The following is a 22,939-nucleotide window of genomic DNA, read 5'->3' as shown; positions in this document are numbered from 1 at the left end:
TAATTTTCCTATGTACAGTCCTCATTATCATTTAATTGCTCTAATCTGACAGAGACAGCCTGGACAGGGAAATCAGAAAGCAGACATTTCAACAATCTCAAATTAGCTGGGTGGTTATCCCATGTCACTGGGTCACCCTGCCCTGGAGTACCTGCACTCTATACCATGCTAGCAGAACTGCCCTATGATTTCAGAAAAAAAAAAGTGGAGGAGGGGGCAGGGGACAGGGGGCAGGGGTGGTGGCTCACGCCTGTCATCCCAGCACTTTGGGAGGCTGAGGCGGGTGGATCACCTGCTGTCAGGACTTTGAGACCAGCCTGACCAACATGGCAAAACCCTGTCTCTACTAAAAATACAAAAATTAGCCGGGCGTAGTGCCACAAGCCTGTAATCCCAGCTACTCGGGAGGCTAAGGCAGGAAAATCACTTGAACCTGGGAGGCGGAGGTTGCAGTGAGGTGAAATCCTGCCACTGCACCCTAGCCTGGGCAATAAGAGCTAAACTCTGTCTCAAAATAAATACATAAATTAAAAGGTAATTGAAAACAGCCTGGCATTTCTGTGTGGTTTAAGCTTTTCAGTGGACAGAGATGAGTAACAAGGTGAAAAGAAACACCAAACCCAAGCACAGTCCCACACATTGCTGGTGTAACAGCAGAAGAGACTGGAAAGATGCTTACATACCACTATGGATGGGTGGGGGCTTGGAGGCACCGGGTAGGAGGACAGAAAAGAAGACAGAATGCCTGCTACCCAGAAAGAAATGCAGCTGACATGCTCTGAGGAGAGGCAGTCAGTCATCAGAAAGCACAGGGAGTTTCTCCTGAGAACCATGTAGGGTTATGCGTTGAGGAAACTGAGCTGCTTGCAGACACAATCCTTTTTTTCCAGGGGTTTGTAACTCAGTGGAAAAACAGATGAGTAAAGTTAGATTTAAAATACAGTATAAGGAACACTTTAATAAAGTGGAGAGAGTTATGAGATCCGTAGGAATGGAAACTAGCTGGTTTTAAAGGATAAAACAGCGGTTCATCCATTCATTCATATGACAATAATAATAAAAATAGACAGTGACAGCTATTCAATATGCTAGATGGTACTTTACAGCTTTCAAAACACATTCATTAGAGCTTAACTTTATTACAACACTATTTGAAATCAGGGAAAGTATTATTGGCTTAGCTTTATGATATACTCTTGGACAATGTGTTGAAGGATACATTACTAATTTGTGACATGGATGATGTCACATTTTCTGAATTATAGTCTAGTGTTTTTTTCACATTGCCTATTATATATTTTGAATGAGCACCTGGAAATAAAGAGCAGAATTAGCCTTGGATTCTGCATTTTAGATAATACATAGCAAAGTGGAATTGGGAAGACAAGACAGATTGTATATTAGAAGGTGGGACAGGATTAAATAGCGACATGATGTGAGTCATCAGTGTTGACCTCCCTGGCTTGTGTGTTCAGAAAATCCAGTGTGGAGACAGTTGGTTCTTTTCAAGTTTCTTAAAAGGCACAACACCATCCAACTTCCAGCAGCCTATATAAATGCTATGTGGTTTAATTGTCAGCAACAATAAGAGAATACACAAGAATCAGATGAACTGGAAAAAGAAAAGCTTTATGGGTTGAATTCTGCCTCCCTCCCCCAAATCGTTGAGGGTGTGTTGAAGTCCTAACCCCCAATATGATTGCCTTTGAAGATAAGGCTTTTAACGAGGTAATGAAATCAAAATGATGTAATTAGGGTGGGCCCTAATCCAATTTGATTGGTGTCCTTACACAAAGAGGAAATTAGGACACAGACAGGTACAGAGGGAAGACCTGTGAGGATACAGGGGAGGATGGCCAACAAGAAGAGGAGAAGGCTTAGGAGGGAACAACCTTGCCAACACTTAGACTTCCGTAGACCTTAGACTTTCTTAGACCTTAGACTTTTTTAGACTGTGAGGAAATACATTTCTGTTGTTTAACTCCCCGTCCTCCACCCCTCCAACCATGGTATTTTGTTACGGCAGCCCTAGAAAACTAATACAAAAAGTATTTTCTCTTCATCATCAAGAATCATCAGAAATCTCTAAGCAAATAATTAAGTCTTTCCCTATGTAAAAATTCCTGTTCTCAGAGAAATGGGAGAAAACGAAACATAATAGGTAGTTCATGATGACAGACAGACTTAGTGAAGATGAGTTCTCTTAGAATTCTGGGAGGTGAGGTTGAAGGTGTGGTCTAATCTGTGAGCTGGTGTCTTACTGCCAGCACATCAGACCAGCAGTGGGCACTTTGGTGGTGGTTGTGAGCAGCCAGCGCTGTTGGTTGGTTATAGAGAAAGGGTGACATCCAGTGGCTGGTTCTATCAGCCAAGCTCCTGGACACTGACTCAGGGTGCGTGCCAGATGGCAGAGAAGGGTCTTCAGGAACATGGATGAATCTTATGTCCAGTTCAGTTCCTGGCAGGTGACAATGAAACTTGGGCAAAACGCAGTGATCACTCTATGTCCTAAAACATAGGGAGTGGGGTCCATGCATTGTTATTAAAACATTGAGAATACACTGATAGCAAAGAGAAGCACTATAAATTAACTTAATCTTCAATACACCTTACACTTGATTCTCTCTATCCCGTAGAAAAGACTCAAAAATGATTTATGAAAGGAGGAAAAAAACCCTCTGAACACATATAATACTATAGAGCCAGCTACTTTGATAATAGAATACGGTTACAATATATAAGGTATCCTACTTTAAAGATAGATATTGATAATAGATAATAGATAAATAGATAGATAGGTGATAGACAGATAATGTAGTTTAGTTTAAACTTAAAGTTTAACTTGTAGTACCCAGTTAGTAATATCAAGAATGGCTTAAAATGACACAGCTGCAAACCCTACATACATCAAGTTGCCCAGCACTTAGATAATATTGTTTTACTTTATATTATTTACTTTAATATTGTTTTTCTTTATTTATTAATATAGAAAATAATATTGTTTTCGAATAGCTTTTGCTTTGTTTTGGTTTGGGTTTGTTTTTTTTTTTAATCTTTGGGAGAAGCTAGGCTTTGAAACTGTGGATATTTAAATAGAGTCTGTCATGATCAGCTGGGGTTGCTAACCCTCACCGCAAATATTCTTTACAAAGCAGAAGGGATGCTCCCTGCCTTTGAATAATTTACATATCTATATATAATTTTTAAAATATTAAAACTAAAGATATACCAATGTCACATTCATGTATGCATTATATGTACATTTGGAAGACGTGCTTTTTTGTGGCAGATGTAATGACTGCACTTCTCATTCTACTCAAATAGAGTACCTAGGAGACAATGTGAGACCCTGAACACATTTTAGCAGATCTGGGGTTGGTTGTTTCCTCTTCATGTGGAACAGTATAAATAAAGCTAGAAGTGATCCTGAGAACTATGCATGAAATAGATGTCTGGGGTCCCTTTCATGACCTCACTAGCCTATGGTTAAAGCCACCTTAGCATCTGATACTTCCCCCTTGCCACACTTGATCCCATAGATTGCATATGCAGTGATGTGAGTGCTGCGCCAAAGCAAAGATCAAGTCTAATTCATTCAACAGTGTATGTCTATTGTCTTAAACAGTCCAAGACACACAGCAGGTGTTTAATAAACACATGCTGACCCTGAAAAGCCATGAGTAAAATTGACAAGTGGGACAAGAGAAAGATTAGATAAGAATGGGAAAATAGCTGGGAAATGGGAAGATTATATTCATTATATGTTACCATTCAAACATTGAAAAGGTTAAATAATCTTCAGAATGACATCAATTAAACTTTACATAAGACTAAAGTCTAAAGGGAAGAAAGGGTAATATTAAAAAGTAAACAAGAAATTTGCTCCCTGGAGCACAAATATGTTAATGATTTCTCCTGGAATTGAGCAATGTGGCAACCCAATCAGAAATGGCTTCATGAAGGTGGGTCATAAGTGGAGCCTTGTGGGATCTGAATAAATTGAGAGAAGAAGAAACTATATTCCCCAAAATGATCAGAATGTAGAAAATTTTCTGGCAGCAAAAATGAGTAGGGCATATTTAAAAGACTTCTCTGAACTAGAGGATATTAAAGAATAATAGAAGTTAAGATCAGAAGGTCTATTGGGACCACATTGTAGATAGCTACTTCTAAGCTATGATGTTCAAACTTTGAACTGTGAGCAGTGACTTGTTGAAAGAACTTTAAGGAATATCAATTTGGCACTAATGTACAGGATAAGTTAGAGGAATCAGGAAACAAAGAGATCAATAAAGAAGCTGCTGCAGGGCTACAGTAACCAAAACAGCATGGCTTTGGTACAAAAACAGACACACAGACCGATGGAACAAAATAGTGAACTCAGAAATAAGACTGCACACTTATAACTATCTGATCTTTGACAAACCTAACAACAACAACAAAAAAGCAATGGGGAAAGGATTCATTCCCTAGTCAGTCAGTGGTGCTGGGATAACTCGCTAGCCATATGCAGAAGATTAAAACTGGGCCCTTTTCTTGCACCATATACAAAAATTAACTCAAGATGGATTAAGGACTTAAATGTAAAATGCAAAACTGTGAAAACCCAAGAAGACAACCTAGGCAATACCATTTAGGGCAATGTCAACAAAGGCAAAGATTTTCATGACAAAGATGCCAAAAGCAGTTGCAACAAAAGCAAAGATTGACAAATAGGATCTAATTAAACTTAAGAGCTTCTGCACAGCAAAAGAAACTATTAGCAGAGTAAACAGGCAACCTAGACAATGGGAGATAATTTTTGTAAACTATACATTCAACAGAGGTCTAATATCTAGCAGCTGTAAGGAACTTAAAAATTTTACCAAAAAAAAAAAAAACCCTCAACGCCATTAAAAAGTGGGCAAAGGATATGGACAGATACTTTTTTTTTTTTTTTTTTTTTTGAGACAGAGTCTCGCTCTGTCACCAGGCTGGAGTGCAGTGGTGCAATCTCAGCTCACTGCAATCTCCGCCTCCTGGGTTCAAGCGATTCTCCTGCCTCAACCTCCTGAGTAGCTGGGATTATGGGCATGTGCCACCACACCCAGCTAATTTTTGTATTTTCAGTAGAAACAGGGTTTTCCCATGTTGTCCAGGATGGTCTTGATCTCCTGACCTTGTGATCCACCCGCCTCAGCCTCCCAAAGTGCTGGGATTACAGGCTTGAGCCACCGCGCCTGGCCAACACTTTTAAAAAGAAGGCATACATGCACCAACAATCATATGAAAAAAAGGCTCAACATCACTGATCATTAGAGAAATGCAAATCAAAACCACAATGAGATACCATCTAATACCAGTCAGAGTGGCTATTACTAAAAAGTAAAAAAATAACAGATGCTGGCAAGGTTGTGGAGAAAAAGGAATGCTTATACACTGTTGGTGGGAGTGTAAATTAGTTCAATCATTGTGGAAGACAGAGTGACAATTCCTCAAAGACCTAAAGACAGAAATGCCATTTGACTCAGCAATCCCATTACCACAGGGATTACAAATTGTTCTATTATAAAGACACATGCAGGTGTATATTCATTGCAGCACTATTCACAATAGCAAAGACATGGAATCAACCTAAATGCCCATCTATGATAGACTGGTTAAAGAAATATGGTACATATACACCATAGAATACCACGCAGCCATAAAAAAGAATGAGATCATGTCCTTTGCAGGAACATGGATGGAGCTGGAGGCCATTATCCTCAGCAAACTAATACAGGAAAGGAAAACCAAATACCACATGTTCTCACTTATTAAGTAGTTGCCAAATGATGAGAACTCATGGACACACAGAGGGGAAGAACGGACACTGAGGTCTTTCAGAGGGTGAAGGGTAGGAGGAGGGAGAGGATCAGGAAAAATAATTAATGGGTACTAGGCTTAATTAATACCTGGTGATGAAATAATCCGTGCAACAAATCCCCATGATACAGGTGACCTATATAACAAACCTGCACATGTACCTGTGAACTCAAAAGTAAAATACAAAATAAAACCACAAAAAAGCAGCTATTGTAGCAATCGAGGTGTGAATGCACATGGATTTGAAATATGATATTGGCAGTGAAAATAGTAAATTTGATGTAAGTGCAATATATAGACATAATTTAAGGAAGAATGAATAGGATGTAACAATTATTTGGCTAAGTAATTAAATATGGCTAACGCTTAGTGTCTGGGAAGGAAAATTTAGGACAAGGAGCCAGTTGGGGACATAGAGTAATACTGACTTTGAGGACATAATGAAAAGAACTCAAAGTGAGAATATTCGGTAGACATTAGGAGACAGAACTGGAATTCAAACTGAAGGTCAGTCATAGAAATGCAAAATTAAGGTTATGAAGTCATCAAAAAGAATGAGATCTCCATAGACCAAAAAGAACATGTACTGAATTTTAAGGGATACCTTTATTCAAGGGAAGTTGGAAAGGAGAGCCAGAGAAAAATGAAAGCATAGTAGGCTTTATTGATTCAGTTGCTGGTTTGGCTCTTTGCTTATATAAACATTCATTTAATTATTTATCTTATCCCAGCTGCTGAATCAATTACCTAGTAATATTAACCACTTAACTAAAAATCAACAAAGTCTGTAAACTCTCTAAGCTTCTTTAAAAACTATTTTACATCTGTGTTATGTGGAGACAAAAGTATCAAATTTGGAATCTAAAACCCAGGGCTTAAATGCTGGCAGTCGCTTCCTAAGTGTATATCTTTAGATTGGACAAGTTTAGATTGGGCAATTTAAATTCTAAAATCAGAGGCTTCAGCTCTAAAATGAGAATGAAAGATACTCCATATTTTTTAATAATTAAATGAGATAATACAGTTAAAGGAACTACGTCAGCCCTCTGCTATATACCATGCTAGTCCCTGACTGTTTCCTGCTTTTTTAGAAAATGCAACAATTGAAAGTCTACTATTCGATATATGTATGACACTCATGTATTCATTTAGTCTTTGAGTTTCTATCGTGATCAGGCACAGCTCTGATGCTGAGAATACGGTAGAAAAAAAGACAACATCCAGTCTTCCTGAGGCCAGAGACTAGTGGAACAAAGCCTAGTGGAAGAAACAGTGAACTGAAAATACATAGAAATTCAGGCAGTGATAAACTCTTTGAAGTAAAATAGAGCAGAATAAGAGAATGGCAAGATCAGTTTGGGAAGGCTCTATTTCAGATGTAACACTCAAGGGACATACAACTTAACTGAAAAGAGTGAGTGAGAGAGAGAGAGAGAGAGACAAAGACAAAGAGACAGAGAGCAGGGGGAGCATGCTATGGCAAGACGCTTGGGGAGGGAAAGCATGTGGGGTGGACAGCAAGTGTAAGAACCATGAGGTGGCCATGAGTAGCAAGCGCAAGGATCATTAGGAAGATGGACATGTGTGGCTGACGAGGCACGTGCACGAAATAGAGGCAGAGTTGTCATCAGTGGGAAGGCCATGCAGGTGCATGGGCTGTGGGAAGACACTGGAGCTCTTAGAGCAAGGAGCCGTCTGCTTCGGAGGAACGTTAGAGTTCCTAAATTCAGTTAATGAAATGCTTGTTAAACCCCTGCATTGTGCTTCCGTGCCCCTGATCTCCCCTTCCCCATAGCCTGTGTATCAGTGCTGTGTGATGAGTTCTGTTCTGGGTGAACTGCACAAAGATCCTTCAAAGTTTGAAGGGAGTGGGAAAAATCAGCTTTAAAGGTTTAATAAGGGTTTCTTAAAGAAAAAGAATAAAGACGTGTCAAGTGCACCACCCCTTTCCCCACCTGACTTCAAACAAAGAGAAAATCCCACCATGTGTCATTATACACTGTCATTTAGACAAAGACACTGACCATGACAAGTCAATAGTGGAGATTTGGACTTCATGTTGAAGAACAAAAGTAGCAAAGACTTTAAGTTGTAGATTGGCATCTTTAGATTGACATTGGCATAGTGACTTCATTTTTTAAATGCTGCCAGAATTTCTTAGAAAAAAAGTTAGAGCATATGGTGATTCACAAGTGCCTGCTGGAAAATTATAAAATCAGCAGCAGTATTTCTGGCTGCTGAGATCCTGTGAACCACAACTACCTTCAAAAGATAGAGGGTAGCAAAGGAAGCAAGGGTGCCTTTCTAACTCCACACGGTTTGTAGTATTTTACAACTTGTTTCCCTTTAGCAAGTACTGGCAGTTCTATCAATCCAACAAGTGGGGAACCTTATTAATACTTATTTATTTTAGCCATATCTCAACTTTAAATAGTAAATATTGTACCACCACCAGTGTATCCTTTCCAGATACCCAAACTGATGCTCAGGGATATTAAGTGAATTGCCCAGTGCCAGTCAGTTAAGAAGTAGCTGAATCAAAATCCGAATGTGCGACCATCAGGTTTCAGAGTCTATGCCCTTGATACTTTACCACAGAACCACAGAGAAGGGAGGTTTTTCAAGGCATGATACTTGCTGAAAATAAAAAGATACAACTTTAAATTTGTCCAAGAAAAAATTACTAAAGAAACACATAGCCCATGCAGTTTCTCTAAGAGATTCTACATGACATTATTGTTTGCTAGAAAGTAGGGTGCTAGTTGTTCCTTTTGTAAATATAATAGTCAAATCATGTTACCATTAGGACACATTAAAAATGTCAAATTACCTTGGGACCTTATATGAATATATTAAGATAATAATGATACTGTTCAGTGCAATATTCAGATCAATAGTTTAAACCCAAAATATTTATACCTTCAGACTAGATGTACGCAAATGCATTGATTCATGTGTCTTTTATCTGTTGTTTACATTTGGAGAAATATTTGAGAAATATTTCAAAATGGAATTTATATAAATTTAAACACATGATGGTTTTGTGTAAAAATATTGCTAAATTACATTTTTCCCTTAATTGTTATTTCTTGGAAATGTGCCTTAGTCGCTGAAATATTCATACATTAACACAATGAAAGAAGTGAACCTTACTAGACTTTGACTATCAGGTTTGCTGTTGGTTTTTGACTATTGTGAAACTATAGCCTGATTTCTAAATCAGGAAGAAATGTGTATTGTTGTTAATGTGGACACATGACATATTTGTCTGCCTGACTTTTGATCCCAGCTACACCCTCTGGCCTTTTCAAATGATTCTTTAATATCACATAAAGGTAGGTGAGATAACTAAAGGGGGTGATTCCGGACTAGGAGGCAAGGGAGGGCAGATAACATGGTGCTTTGACATCTTCTGTGACTTTTCAGTCACTTATTTCATTAAGTGATGTATCTCACTAGAAGTGAGGTAGAACATAACAAATCCATGTTTGCTGGGCATATGTTATGACAACAGAGAAATTCACAGACTGGTCTTACCCGGCAGGGGAGATGGCATGATCATGAAAATGGTTTTTCCCAGGGTGAGCTTACCCATTGCATTCTGATGTGCTGATTTCCGTGATTTCCCCAAATATGGGAAACTCACTTGGCTGCATAATTGGTGGTAGTGGGCGCTGTGTTATGCTCTCTCCTTGATGTCAGTTTTTTTTTTTTCTAAAAGCAAACAAAAACAATTGGCTTCAGACATTTTGAACAAAACAAGTAGAAGCTGTTTAAGAAATTACAAGCAGTGTCTATCTATAGATACATACATAGTCACACATGCTCATAAAAACACACAACCACAGCAAAACCCATGCTATAATCTATAAACACTTTTTAGAAAAGGGGAGAGGTTGTGTGGGCCAAAAGAGCCAGGTGGGGCAGAACCTAAAAGGACCTTGAGAATGACAAACATTTGACCATGGGAAGCAGGACAGGAGGAGAAGGATGTTACAGCCAGTGACCATAGCATAGGTAAAAGCAAAACAGGTACCAAGGAGCACACTGTACAGACCATTCAGCAAGGAGCCCTGCCTGACTGCCAGGAAGAGGCTGCCTGCAGGAATGGTGTGGAAGACCATCAGCTGCAGGCTGAGGCAAGGCAATGGAGGTTTAGGCTTGCTTCAATAGGTGAGCTACTTACACAAGGAGAACCATGATGAACCAGGATGGAAGTGGTGTTGCAACATTCACATGGTGTGGGTTGTACTGGGAAGAGATGGACAATAGGGTGGCTTAGCGATGGCAACGGGCATCTTTAGATGAGAAGAATGTACGTGAGATTTCGAAAAAAATGATCAACAGAATTGAACTGTATTGAGCACTAAGCTAGTATAGGCAGACAGTTCCAACTGGGTAAAATAACATTATAACCACTTCTTAAGTAAATAATTTGGCAGCCGGACTTTCCTTTGCCTCATTGACTGAAGCAAGCATCCCAGACATTTGATTTACCAGGCACTCTCACGAAGTACCTCAAGGATGTGCTTCCCTGCATATGTTTTGTCACAGTTTCACTACAGTGTGCATATAGATTCTTCCCCTCTGGGTTTTATTTTATTTTATTTTGAGATGGAGTCTTGCTCTTGTCACCCAGGCTGGAGTGCAATGGTGCGATCTCGGCTCACTGCAACCTCCACCTCCTGGGTTCAAGCGATTCTCCTACCCTAGCCTCCCGACTAGCTGGAATTACAGGTGCCTCTCACCATGCCCAACTAATTTTTTCGCATTTTTAATAGAGATGGGGTTTCACCATGTTGGTCAGGCTGGTCTCAAACTCCTGACCTCGGGTGATCCACCCGCCTCGGCATTTTGGGGTTTAAAGGAAGTTTAAAATCTCTCTCTAACCTTGAGATTAAAGTAATGTTATTTTAGATTCAAAACTTTCTCCTGCACATAGCAGATAATTAATGTAATTGAAAGAGATTTGATTCCCAGATGTTGATGCATTTGTGATCCCAAAGGCTTCCCTCGGGGAGTCGTTCTCATTTGCAGTTAGAGACACAATGGAAGGACAGCCTCAAAGCAGGCAAACAGTGTCAGTTAAATTCAGATGTCAAACCTGGGTTTTGGTGACAGCCCTGGAACTCTCACATCAGCTTCTGAATTTTGCCAATTATGATATTACCAAGACTGCTCAACAAAGGCTGGCATCTTAATAAAAGGCCATTCTTAATTGCTCTTCCTCCATTACTCACTAGTGGCAGAATACAACCTTTTTATAACAAAAGAAGTTTGCACTGACTCCCATCCAGAGAAATCTAGGTAGAATAGGGGCTACAAAACAGTGGTACTCAGGGCCAGGAATTTAGAAGTTAGATGAAAAGTTAAGACAAATACTAAATACCTGCCAAAGGCCCCACTGTCTAATACCATCCCCTTTGAGATGACTATTTCAACATATGAATTTTGGGGGAATAAAGCAGTCAGATGATAGTACTATACAAAGCTTGAAAAGGTACAACACTTCGCCTTTTGAAATATCTATAACTAGAAGCCAAATAACAAAGGTCTTTGAGAGTTGATTAGGTCATGAGGGTGACACCTGCATGAATGGGATTAACAACTTCATTTTAAAAAAGGCCTGAGAGACAACCCTTGCCCTTTCCACCCTGTGAAGACACAAAAAGAAGGCATTGACTAGGAAATGGAAACCCTCACCAAAAACTGAATTTGCCAGGGCCTTGAACTTGAACTTCCCAGCCTTCAGAACTGTGAGAAATAAATTTCTGTTGTTTAGAAGCCACCCAGTTCATGGTATTTTGAATGTACAAAGAATACCAAATGTACTAAGACAGTATTGCACATAAATTACCAGGAGACACAGAAGAGTAGCTATAGAACATGCTTCATGCGACCAGATCTCAGCAAAGAGATGTGCTGTGGAAGAACCATGGGTTTTGTTCTGCAGCTGGGATTTTCTTATGCTCTTCTTGCCTTTCAGTGACTCTAGCTGGAGCTGTGGCCTTCTCCATTTTGAAGGAGACAGCCTTGAAGGCTGCCTTTTGCCAGCTGAGATCTGACACTGATTTGTATAAATTGAGAGGGGATTTAGTCTATTGTCGCAGAACTGAGGATGGAGTCCCTGAATGGCAAGCTTCAGATGAAAATACAGTCTGATGATTATCCATGTGTGCCCTGTACGCTGCCTTGAGAAATGCATCCTAATGATGATGGCTTCAAGTTAAGGTGGTCATCATAACACCAGGTAATTTTCATTTTGGCGTTTCACAGAACATCTACCTTTCCAGAGGACAGTTCTAAATTTTAATAGCTTCACGTTCTGGCTGATTAGCTGACAAATGAAGTTAAATAACCAGCTTTCACTCAGAGAGATGATGCAGAAGGAAAGCTGCCCTCTGATATCCCCACTGATAATAATGTGACGTGTGGAAGGCCTCAGATGTCTCTTCTGGATACCTGTGTGTAATTTTCATCTATATTAATGGAACTCATAAGTGCACCACGTGAATAAGAAAATGAATCTGTAGAAGGTAGTCCCTGTTGACTAGGCTGGTTTTGAATTTCAGAAAGTTGTGTAACGCTTCCATGAATTTTTCTTTATCTTGGAAAAACATTGCCATGCAATGTATTTTATAATTACTTTCAGAAATACAGCGTTTCTAATTGAGAAGTTTGTGAACGTGGCCTGAACATTCTAGCTCACGTGCATAATTGATAGCAATGAATTATTTTACAAGGTAAAGATGTTTCCCCCTTGGCTCAATAACTATTAATATCAAATGAAAGCACACACTGGCATCAGGGGGAACGCAGCCTCCTCACCCTTCCAATTTCATTTCACATTACCTGCCAACTTCCAGGAAATCCTTTAAGCATCATTACACTTTTTCCCTAGGCCCCCTATCCTCCCTTAAGACCTCCACTCTGCTATACTAACCTGCACAGGGACAGGGAAGTAACTCTAAGTGCATCTCTTTTCTTTCCTAAGATATGTTGCTTAAATGTAAGGGAAAGCTACTTGGCAACTCTAACACACACACACACTCACCCCAGAATTTCTCGGCTCTTCACAAGAGTGTGTTTTCTCCTTATGGAAAAGTTGATGTGGTTCCATTTATAAAAATAGCAGCTATTTAAATGGGAAAAGCTTTTTCTCATATCATCTGTGGGCCAAATGTTTTTCTAAAAACATACATTCTCTTTTTCTAGCAGAGAAGACAAATTCTAAATGGATTCAAGGTTCATCAAATTGCTAAGTTTTCTTTGGGTTAATGCATTTGACAACCAAGTTCACAGAAGTGCCAAAATGAAAATAAGTAAATTAAGAACTGTTCTATCTAATTTCTTTATTAGAACACACATTTTTGTGTGTTTTTCATGTGTATGCATTATATTTATAAACTGATGTGATTAATATATAACCTGTGTTAATCTGCAATTATTTTTATTTCCTACATAGAATTTTATATGGTGATTTTTAGGAAGTTGGGACACATAGTCCATATAAATTGTTTCTTAAGCTCTGCTTTCTCTACTTCAGGGAAGCAAAAAGAGAAGTTCATATCTCTTCTTTCCAATCCTTTTTTTTTTTTTTTTTTGAGGTGGAGTTTCATTCGTGTTGCCCAGGCTGGAGGGCAATGGCACAATCTCGGCTCACTGGCTAATTTTTGTATTTTTAGTAGAGACACGGTTTCACCATGTTGGCCAGTCTGGTTTTGAACTCCTGACCTCATGTGATCCTCCTGCCTCAGCCTCCCAAAGTGCTGGGATTACAGGCATGAGCCACCGTGCCTGGCCCTTTCCAATCCTTTTTAAGCTCATGTATTCATCACCACCTTCATAAGTTCCAATTTCTCTAGCTTATATTCAGCTGAATATGACCTTGAAATTCAAAGATTCACTCTTTATCCAATGCAAGATTCTGTCTATCATGCATATTCACTGCTGTTTAAACATTTCCACTAGTGATGACATCAGACTATGCAGGGGATGGGGTGGTGTAGGGGTTGTGGTAGGCAGGGCTTCTAAACCAGCAAGACTACCTTCATTCCTTTGGCCGTATTAAATACCTATAAGAGCTAACGAAAGCATTGAGATTGCTATGGATGAATTGGTTCAAGATTAGTTCATTATCCCTGTCCGCCTCTAGCACCAAGGCTGCTTTAGGCTTTAAGCCTCCCAGTGAAAGACTCTGGATCTCAACTGGTTTCCAAGGGTAGAGAGAAAATTACAGGATACATTCTAATTATTAATATTACAGATGTTGTCCTTACATTGAGACACATCTGCCTGGACAGTGGTCACCATCTGCTCCTCTGGAATTACATACAAAAATGGGTCCAATCCCTTAAATAAAATAGTTCTTCAACTATTTGGAGACAGCTCTGTTCTGCTAATCTTAGCTTTTTCAGGCTGAGTTGTATCAAATTCTCTAAGTATTATTGGTAGCATTTCTCAATGACAGTAGTAATTGCTTATATTACCACAGCACTTTGGAGTTTCCAAAACACTTTCACAACTGTAGGTTCTTAATTTTATAAATGAGAAAACTGGGGCTCAGAGAGGATAAGTTACATTACCTTAATAATTGATTTAACAAGTACTAATGGAGTGTCTACTGTATGCTTGGCACAGCGCAAAATCCTAGGATATAGGAGAGAATACATCAAGAATGGTGCCACCCTTCTAGCTCTTATGATCTAGTATGGGAGGAATACATTTTTAAAAATTACAGATGATACCCAGATAATACTCACAACTGGTTGGGACTTTAGCCCAAGTCTTCTGTCTCTAAACCAAATTAACAGACCATTAACTTCAGTACAGCAGACACTGCACTTGGATTCATGAAACCCATTTAAGCTAATCTTTCTGCAACTAGCTGTCCTGGTACAAGCTCTTCTTAAGATGTACCTTCTTCATTCCATAACTAAATGTGTGAGAAGTCTGTGCATGTGTGGTTAACTCAGAGGAGAACTCTACACTGATTTCTATAAAATTGTATTTTGCCATTTTCTTTCTACCTCTCTAAGTTGCCAACCTTCTTCTGAACTCTTATTTTATCATTTCTCACACATTAGATCTTCCTCTCAGTTTCTGTCCATCTGCAAGTTTTATGAAATTGTGCTCACCTATATCACTGACAAGAAAAAAAAAATGCCCACAAGGGCTTGGTGTGAAAGAAAGAGCACACATTTGTCATTAGTCGCAGATTAGATTTCCTATTAGCTAAGTGACCTTGGGCAGATAACATCCTCTCCCAGAGCAACTGATTACTCATCTGTGAAATGAGGAAATCAGGCTGGAGAATTTCTGAGGGATTTCCCTGCATTAAAAGTTTTATAATTCAATATGTTTTAAAATGCGAGGCTGAGTTTGAAAATTCTTTCCTTCTGAGTGTGGAGAGAAGAAAATGCAGAATATATCTACTGATATTTACTGATAGGCATCACCTCCTGCTTCACTAAAGGAAGGAAATACATCAGCAAACATTGGTGCAAAATTCATACAACAGGGGCCACTTAAGCAGAATAGCTACCACACCTTTCCTTAATAAAAACAATGGCTTCATGAAGTCCCTGATAGTCCATTTGCTATCTATATATTTTTTATGTTTAGAAATCAACAATGAGTAAATTGATTATAAATAACTAAGCCAAATAAATGATTAAAAATAGTTCATAATTTGGAGTCTTCAGTGAGTCCTCTTTTTCTGCTCTGTGTAGGAAAATTATCTTTGATTCTATAAGTGGTAGCCTTCAAATGCTTCTTCCAAACATTTGCCTAATAAAAGAGAATCCTTATTTTCTAACCTTAACAGAATGCCAGAAATTATTTTAGTCTTTGAACTTGAAGAATTTGTGGGGTCTTCTTTCTTAACATTGCTTCATTGCCACATAATGTATCTGTTTAATTCAGCCTTATTTGGGTTGCAATATGTGCTATAATTTATTCCTGTCATTGTTTTAAACTTACCAATTAGAGTGAATTCAAATTTAATTAATAGAAAATTTCGCCCACATTTAACTAGAGATAAATGAGGAGTAATTATAGAAACCAAAGCTTTTCTAGCCTGAGAGAAAAGAAAATAAAGAGAGCACCCAACCCAAGACATAATTAATCATCTCTTCTACATGGAAAGTCTGTCCTGATACTATAGTTTAAAGACAGACTGTCTAAAATGCATGTCTATGTAAAGGCATGTTGCAACTATTTTATTTTTCCATTCAGAGACGATTTGCTATTAATTATATGAAACCCCGTGGTGGCTTAATTAGCAGGCAACAATGGATTGGCTTTTAGATTGTGCAGTTAGAAAATTCTGGCACTTTTCAGCTTTTAACTTTAAAGCTAGAATTTATTTTTGTCTTTGAACTTGAGTTATTTGTGGGTTCTTCTTTTTTAATATTGCTTCATTGTCACATAATGTATATGTGACATAACATAACTATAGCCAAATTTTCTCTGGTCTAGGAAGCCTCCCCAATGTCCTCCTGAACACAGTAATTCATGTCTTATTTCAACAATGCCTTTTCTTTCCTGTGAATGTGAATGGCTGTTGTATTTGAATATATTACTTATGTATTTTATTGAAATGTATCAAGAGCAGACAGAAAATAACGTCTGTTTGACAACATTGTTTTATACATGTATATGCGCTGGAAAGGTGGTACAAGTACTTAACTTGAGAGTTTGTCTAAACTCTCAAATTTAAGAGAAAAATTTTAATCCCTCTCCTTTAAAGTATGTATATTTTTATTTCAAAAATCATTAAAATGTGTTTCAAAAAAAAGGAATCTAAAACCAAGTATGCAGAATCCCTAGAATTCCACACAACTCAAGTTGAAAAAACTTCAGAATGTTTTACCTAAAAATGTTTTCAGCCCCTTTCCTGAATTCATAGATCAGAAAATCAGGCTGTAATTTATATATGGGCCAGATTAATATTCAATATTACAACAACCCTGATTGAGTAAGCATCCAGATGTGTATTTGCCTGAAGTCTAAAATTTACTACAAGTATAATTTTATTGAAGCTGTCAATGCCATATTTAAAGTGTTCATTTTAGTTGTGTGCACAGACTTACTACTCAATAAAATTGGGCCACATGAGTGATAATAATCTACTAATGCTTTAATCCTGATTTTTAGCCTAGCCATAATGAGGAGAAATCTTTTCTCAGGTCAATACTTGGGTGGGGGGGGGGCATTTTTCACATTGATGATTAAAGCCTTGTAACATGTTAAATTAACCTTTCATCATGTGTCTCATTAGCCTCAATGTATTTGCCGAAGCTTTCTTCTACTCTCTTTGTGGATGTAGAGATAGAATGCTACCACACTGCTAATGAAATACGGTGCCAAGTGGAGCTAACACTATAGGGGCTTGAATCTTTCCATGGGAAAGAATATGAAGATCCATGCTGATTTGCACCAAACATCCTTCTGCACTACAGCCCCCATGCTAAGATATTTAAGCATTAAGCATCCTCTACAGTATCTTAGATTAATTAACTCAACATTGATTTTACTAGATTGAAAATATTCACACAGTTTTAATTTAATTTAGTATAGTTTAATATAATTTAATTTAATATAGTTTAATATAATTTTAAATCTGTGTGTTTTGTTTGTTTAATATAGTTTTAAATCTGTGCATTTTGTTACTATTTGTTGTATATTTCCTCAATAAGTTAGTTCCTTGATAGTTCTATGTCATTCTTTGATTTAAATAATGTTCCTAGAACACTGCAGTAGATATTTGAGTACTATTGATTAGGTTGTTTAGAAATGCAGTGTGTTCTGTCCATTTGCTCCAAATTAACAATTTTTTGAAAAGCATCAGGTTTAGTATCTTACTATTATGCTAACCCATTTTAGCTTTTGTAGTTTCTTACTTGGTATTTTTCACTATGCACTTTAACAGGAATTACTCATTGATATATAATTGACATTTCTTTCTTGTTCTGTAGTTACAGAAATGTCATACAAGAAAAGAAAACAATTAGATGACTGTTTTGTCTTATTAATAATTTAAGTACTTTCAACCCTGAGCTGAGATAATAGGACTAATACTAGTATTTCAGGCTATTCTTTTTTAGTGCAATACTTATTTTATTAATCATTAAATGAAATTTAACCTGTCATTCATTATCCAAATGTTTGTTTTAATGAATCCCACTTATAAAACAGTATTTAATATTTCAGTTAAAATGTTTGTGTGTTGTAGTCTCACTAATATGCACAATAATGAGATAAAGGTAAAAATATATAGCAAACATGAGGAAATTACTAACAGCATTAATGTAACAACACACATTAGCCCACAATAAATGGTTTGTACAAAAATTACAGTTAAACCCAAACAATTCATAAGTGATTCTTCCGTTATGAATGCAGGAAAATCCACAAGAATAAAATCTTGATATAAATGTACTTAAAGAAAGACTTTATGTTTTTACAGCACTCTTAGATGCTCAGAAAAAGTGAGATGAAGGCACAGAGATTCCCCTTATGCCCCTTGCCCCCACATGCATAGTCTCTCCTGTTACCAACATCCCCCACCAGAGTGGTGCATTTGTGACAATTGATGAACCTACATGACGCATCATTAGCACCCAAAGTCCATCATTTACATTAGGGTTTATCCTTGGTGTTATACATTCTGTGGGTTTGGACAAATATATGACGACATGTATCCATGATTATAATATCATACAGAGTATTTTCACTGCCCTAAAAATCCTCTGTGCTCTGCCTATTCATTCTTTTCCCCATCCCAATTCCTGGCAACCACTGATCTTTTTACTGTTTCCATTGTTTTGCCTTTTACAGTATGTCATGCAGTTGGAATCATGTAGTATGTAGGCTTTTAAGATTGGCTCCTTTCACTTAGTAATACACACTTAAGTTTATTCCATGTCTGTTCATGGATTGATAGCTCATTTCCTTTTAAAGATGAATAATACTTCATTGCCTGGATGTTCCACAGTTTACCTATCCATCTGCCTACTGAAGGCCATCTTGGTTGCTTTCAAGTTTTGGCAAATTATGAATGCAGCTGCCATAGATATTTGCATGCAGGTTTTCGTGGAGACAGAAGTTTTCAGCATTTTAGGGTACATATCAAGGTGTATAACTGGTGGATCATGTAGTAAGACAATGTTTAGTTGTTATGAGAAACCATCAAACTGTCTTCTAAAGTGGTTGTACCATTTTTTTTTATTCCCACCAGCAGTGAATGAGAGTTTCTGTTGTCTAATACTTTCTTGTCAGTATTCGATTGTGTAAGTTTTCTGGATTTGAGCATTCCAAATAGGCGTGCAGTGGTTGTTTTGATGTGCATTTCCCTGATGACATATAATGTGGAACATCTTTTCATATGTTTATGTGCCATCTGTATATCTTCTTTGGCAACTTATCCGTTAAGGTCTTTGGTCCATTTTTAAATCAACTTGCATTGTTTTTTATTACTGGGCTTTAAGAGATATTTGTATATTTAAAATCAGATATTTCTATTGCAAAAAAACCTTCCTCCCAGTCTGTGGCTTCTCGTCACATAATGTTGACAGTCATTTGCAAAGCAGAAATTTTTAATTTTAGTGAAGTCCAGTTTCTTAATTATTTCTTCCCTGAATCATGCCTTTGATGTCATATATGAAAGTCATAGCCCAACCTAAGTTCATCTAGATTTTCTCATAGGTTACCTTCTAGGATTTTTATAATTTTGCATTTTACATTTATTTACATGATCCATTTTAAGCTAATGTTGTGAAGGACGTATGATCTATGTTTGGATTTATGTTTTGCATGTGGACGTTCCAGTTCTCCCAGTACCGTTAGTTGAAAAGACTACTTTTTCTTTATTGTACTGCTTTTGTTCCTTTGTCAAAGGTCAGTTGACTGTATTTGTGTGGGTCTATTTCTTTGTTCTTTCCTGTGCTCCATTGATCTATCTGTCTATTCCTTCACCAATACTTCATTGTCTTGGTTATGGTAACTGTATAGCGAGTCTTGAGGTTGGGTAGTGCTAGTCCTCTCACTCTGTTTTTCTCCTTCAATATTGTGGTGGATATTCTTGGACTTTTGCCTCTCCATGTAAACTTTAGTATCAGTGTGTCAAAATCCACCAACTAAGTCACTGGGATTTTGATTGGGATTGAATTGAATCTATAGATCAAGTTGGAAAGAACTGATATTCTGACAATATTGAGTCTTCCTACCCATGAAGATGGAGTATCTCTTCATTCATTTGGTTCTTCTTTGATTTTTCCATTAGAGCCTTACAGTTCTCCTCATATGGGCCTTGAACATGTTTTGTTAGTAAATGTACTTTTAAACATATTTTCTTCCCACTGTTTAATGTGGACATTCATCAAGCTTTTTTTTTTGCTTGATTCAGTCTTTTCAGAGTATGATTTTAAGGTATGTATTATTTTTAAAATAATAGATATTTTATCTTATGTACAGTTAGAGATTTCCCTGTTGACACTAAAATATTTACATGTTGTTGATTTTTATGTTTTGCTTTTATGTTCATTTTAGAAACAATAATGCCTTACTCTAAATTATGGAAACAATGAAATACAAATATGGGCATCAAAGAGGAAAATGAAGAAGCTATTTCAAGCTGTCAAGAATATGCTCTTAGCTCTGTATTCAAAAGTACTTCATTTGTATAAAAAAATTAAATTCAAATCCACACTTTAAAATTTTTTAAAAAGTAATTGTTTCTGTCAAAATACGTATGGTCAAATGACCATTTTTTTCCTTCTGCTTAGTTGCTTATTTTAGAGAGCTTTGTCCCAACAGGGTAGCAGAGACATAATGATTCTACTATTGTCTTTAAATTCTTAGCCGCTTCTCTGCCAGTCATCGAACTACTCCCTCTACTCCAAAACTTGGTCTGCTCTGCCCTAAATCAATGAGATATTGCTATCTGTCTGATGCAGGTTACATTCCAGTATCTTATCTTTCCCAGTTTGTATTGCAATAATATTGGGGTAAAATATTGCATGGGTTTACAAAAGGGATTCAGTAAAACACAAGCACACATTTAGAGCTTGTTCTTGGATTTGATTTGCACTGTCAATTTGGTGCCTTCAGGAGTCATTTCACATTCTTTGCTTCCACATATCAGCTTTTAGTAAAGCTTTGCTCTATATTGGTAGCTTTCAACCTGTGCTGCACTTCTGAAACCCTAGGGAGCTTTTAAAAAAAGAATGATCTCGTATCACACCAGACCAATTAAATCAGAGTCTCTGGAGGCTGGCACTCTGGCATCAGTACTTAAAACAGCTCCCCAGGAGATTCTCAAAGGCAGCGATGGTGACAAACCACAGCTCTGTACAATAGAACAGGCTGCTCCTTTATAATTATTAATCATAGTGTATATTAATTCATCATCACATACGTGGCTAGAAAAAAATTTAGAACAAAAAGATATGTGATATGTAAAGGCCTACGATAATTCAGACTTCTTTGAGGAGAGCTTTTATTTTATTGTTATTCTTATTTTATCTCTTGTCGATATAAATTGAGAGAGTAAACAGACAAACATTACAAATTAGTGATTAATTGCATTTAAAGCCTAGTTAAGACTATTTAAGACTATTATGCATAATACAGGAAAACTACCTTTATTATTTATAGTGGGTGCCTTCTGAAGGATCTGAAGGAGAATCAGTTCTATGCCTCTCTCCTCATTCCCAGGGGGTGCCTGGCATTCCTTGGCTTGTAGACGCATCACCCTAATCTCTACCTCTGCCTTCACATGGTGTCCCCTGTGTGTGTGTTTTTGCCCCATGTGTCTCCTCTTTTTATATGGATGCCAGTCATGAGATTTAGGCCCACCCTAAACTACTATGACCTTATTTAAAGTAAACTTAACTAATTACATCTGCAAAGACCACACTTCCACCTAAAGTCATATTCAGAGTTCCAGGTAGACATGGATTTTTGGAGGACACTCTTCAGCCCAGTACTGCACTCATATTACTCAACTTCTCCACTGCTTTTGATGCTGTTCAACACTCTTCTGAGAACTCCTTCCTCCCATATCTTCTGTGTCTATTTTGCCTGTTTTGCTCCCTTCTGTCATAATGCCCCTAACAACATATTGCAAGAGTCTGCTAAATAAATATCTGCTTCCTCTTATCGTCTGTGCAATCCTGGGGGGCAGGGAGTTGACTTATTCAGGTCTCTATGTGAACACCAACCAATTTTTAGCTCATGGAAGCCCGTAGTAAGAATTGGAAAAAAGGAAGAGAGGAAGAAAAAGAGAAGGTTGTGACTTCTGCCTCCATGGACATCATGAGGAAACACACACGTGCCTTGACTTGATGGACCTATACAATTCATTTTTTAAAATATTGACATTTCATACTCACATCAAATATCTTGCACCTGAATGATATCATGCCAGCTAGTACAGTTTCTGGTTATAAAATTGTAGATCAGGATTAATGATTATTAAGCCCGGCTTTCCAAATTATTGAGCCTCGCAATTTTGGGAAGTGTGATTTCCATAGATTTTTTTAAGAAGTAAAAGGCTGGCCAGGCACAGTGGCTCATGCCTGTAATCCCAGCACTTTGGGAGGCCAAGGCGGGCAGATCACCTGAGGTCAGGAGTTTGAGACCAGCCTGGCCAACATGGCAAAACCCTGTCTCTACTAAAAGTACAAAAATTAGCTGGGTATGGTGGCAGGTGCCTGTAATCCCAGCTACTCAGGAGGCTGAGGCAGGAGAAGCTTGAACCCAGGTAGCAGAGGTTGCAGTGAGCCGAGATAGCACCACTGTACTCCAGCCTGGGTGACAAAAGCGAGACTCCGTCTCAAAAAAAATAAATAAATAAAATAATAATAATAATAAAAGGCTTCTATATGCACAGAGGATTTGTTTCACATATTGATTCTCTTATGTGATCTTCATTTCACAACTATATGAATCTGTAGCATGAAATACATATTTGGCAAGTAAAGATTCTATAAAGGAAAGAGTAGGAAGGTATAACAAACCAATTCTGAGATTTCCCTAAGCAATCAGTTCACCTGCTTGCCTCCATGGAGGCCATCACTGTCTTCTAGCACAA

General features: G+C 37.7%; 1 protein-coding gene and 1 non-coding gene across 3 annotated transcripts in view; both read left to right on the top strand.

Annotated features, from left to right (window-relative positions):
* Nucleotides 1–22,939, top strand: part of FGF14 (fibroblast growth factor 14) — a 693,562-nt gene that overhangs the window by 615,122 nt on the left and 55,501 nt on the right. The gene's annotated exons all lie outside the window — the stretch shown is intronic.
* LOC112205304 (U1 spliceosomal RNA) lies at nucleotides 9,374–9,538 on the top strand. Its single transcript, XR_002939204.3, has one exon. It is a non-coding gene; the product is annotated as a U1 spliceosomal RNA (small nuclear RNA).

Source organism: Pan troglodytes, chromosome 14 (assembly GCF_028858775.2).
Source record: "Pan troglodytes isolate AG18354 chromosome 14, NHGRI_mPanTro3-v2.0_pri, whole genome shotgun sequence".
In the NCBI taxonomy this organism is placed as follows: Eukaryota; Metazoa; Chordata; class Mammalia; order Primates; family Hominidae; genus Pan; species Pan troglodytes.
This window is presented reverse-complemented; position numbering and strand designations above follow the sequence as displayed.